Source organism: Aquarana catesbeiana, linkage group LG04 (assembly GCF_042186555.1).
Source record: "Aquarana catesbeiana isolate 2022-GZ linkage group LG04, ASM4218655v1, whole genome shotgun sequence".
NCBI classification, from domain to species: Eukaryota; Metazoa; Chordata; class Amphibia; order Anura; family Ranidae; genus Aquarana; species Aquarana catesbeiana.
The window spans coordinates 53,952,514-53,954,978 of record NC_133327.1 but is presented as its reverse complement, the minus strand read 5'-3'; the positions used below and the strand labels follow the sequence as shown (position 1 = coordinate 53,954,978).

At 46.2% G+C, this 2,465-nt stretch overlaps 1 non-coding gene across 1 annotated transcript; it reads left to right on the top strand.

Moving 5' to 3' along the window:
- Positions 1 to 1,790: 1,790 nt before the first annotated feature.
- On the top strand, positions 1,791 to 1,987 carry LOC141141885 (U2 spliceosomal RNA). Its single transcript, XR_012244272.1, has one exon. It is a non-coding gene; the product is annotated as a U2 spliceosomal RNA (small nuclear RNA).
- Positions 1,988 to 2,465: the final 478 nt, after the last annotated feature.

Below are 2,465 nucleotides of genomic sequence, written 5' to 3'. Positions count from 1 at the left end.
CGCACCATACACCTCGCTTAGTAGTATGGTGTCTGAATGGATCAATACATGAGCAGAACTATAGTAGTATCCCCAGCAGTTTAGGGTTCCCAAAAACACAGCATTAGCAGGATCAGCCCAGATACCTGCTAGCACCTGCGTTTAGCCCCTCCGCCCAGCCCAGCCCACCCAAGTGCAGTATCAATCGATCACTGTCACTTACAAAAACACAACATACATAACTGCAGCATTTGCAGAGTCAGGCCTGATCCCTGCGAGCGCTAACAGTTTTTTTGGTAGCGTTTGAATCAGTCGCTGACAGTCAGGTGCTTTTTATCCTGTGAGTCTCACTACTGTACCAGTAAATTTAGAGACCAAAATGTCAAATCAAAGGTACAGTAGTGAAGAGGCCTACACATTTCTGAGCATGACAGATAGTGAAGAGGAAGTCACTCATCTGTCAGATTCAGCCTCATACGAACCAGTAGACAGCAGCGGCACCCTGACAGATAGCTCTGACGACGGAGTTGTGGTCCCTGCCAAGGTGGAAACAGTTGATTTTACATCACTTGGGTTTTATTCGCTGTTTTTCACGGAAGATCTCTATAGATTTATTGTGGACCAAAGCAATTTTTATTCTGGTCAATTCATTGCCGCTAATCCCCAGCTGACCTTGCCAAAGATTGGAAACCTATTACGTTTTCCGAATTTAAGAGCTTCATGGGCCTATCCCTCCTCATGGGCATAACTAAAAAGAGTGAGTTGTGGTCATATTTGTCCACTGACCCAATTTACCATATGCCCGTGTTCTCTACCTCCATGACCAGGACACGATACGAGCAGATCTTGCGGTTCATGCACTTCAGTGATAATGAACTCTGTCGTACTTAGGGTGACCCTGGATTTGACTGGCTCTACAAAATTCGGTCCCTCATAAACCACTTCAACCAACAGTTCGCAACCTTGTTTACTCCCCATCAAGTTGTCTGCATTGATGAGTCCCTGATTAAGTTTTCTGGCCGCTTGTCATTCAAACAGTATCTTCCCAAGCCTGCCAGATATGGGGTCAAGATGTATAAACTCTGTGAGAGGGCCACAGGCTATACATATGGTTTTATGGTTTACGAGGGAAGAGATAGTTACAAAGAGCCGGAGAACTGCCCAAACTACATAGGGAGCGCTGGTAAGATTGTGTGGGACTTGGTGTCACCCTTATTTGGAAAGGGGTACCACTTGTATGTGGACAATTATTACATGAGCGTGCCACTTTTTAGTCACTTGTTTGATCACAGAATTGGCGCATGAGGCACCGTGCGATCTAATCGCCGGGGCTTACTCCAGCGGCTTGTAGTTTCCCATCTTAGGCTGGGGTAGAGAGCCTGCTTGAAGTGTAATAATTTGCTCGCTGTGAAGTGGACGGATAATAAGAATGTTTTCGTTCTGTCCTCCCTTCACGCAGACATGACGGTCCAAATTCCTACGGCGACTGGTGTTGTGGAGAAACCCCTCTGTGTCCAAGAATATAAGGGGTGGACCTCAACAACCAGTTGTTGGCGTGGTACCTAATTTCCCGTAAGGCCAGACGCTGGTACAAGAAAGTGTCTGTATACTTATTTCAATTGGCTCTGCTGAATGCTTATGTGCTATACAAAGCTTCAGAATGAACTGGATCCTTCCTTAAATTCCAGGAAGAGATCATCACAGCCACGGTGCTGTGGCCCAACTTCCCAATCCAAATGCTTCAGATTGGGAAATGCTTCAAATCGTTTCAGCCAGGCCACCGCTCTCTTGGAAAAGAGAATAATTGGGTTATCGCTTCTCGGCCTTTTGGCTAAGATCAAGTGTAGTATCTGTCCTTATCAGTTTCCAGAGGAGGTGCTGTGCAACTCCAGAGAGTGGGGAGGGCACATGCAAATGTGTGATTAGTAGGGTTGCAGGTCCTCGGGCCTGCCCTGAAAGTCTTGGGAGGGGGTGGACATGGCCTTTTGGCTTGGTTCGCCCTCTCTCGTGGGGTCTCCCTTCGGGGGAGCCCCACTGAGTACTTGGGTGGGTCTGTTCCGGCAGGCCCTCCAGAGAAAGGGGTTTGTCTGGTTTCGGCCAGATGGACCAAGTGTAAGTACCCTTGTCCCCGTCAGAAGCCTAACGCCTCGGGGGATTCAGGGCAAGGCCCTCTGATTTTAGAGAGCTTGTGTACCCGTTGCACTTTTTTGTGTTTCACTGCTTATGTGTGTGCACATTTTTTTGGCACCGGGTGAAGTTTTTAGGTGTTTCACACGCCATGGGCTTTCAAAAAAAAAAGTTAGCTTAGGGTATAGTATTGGACAGTTTTAGGCATAATAACACAGGGTCTCGAAAGATGAGATGGTCACCACATTTTGAGAGACCCTAATCTGGAACTTTATAGTTTACAGTTTATATAAAAGTGCAAAAAAATTAAAAATTAAAAACACAAAAAAAATAAAAAAGCCAAAAATAGTTGTGGTTTT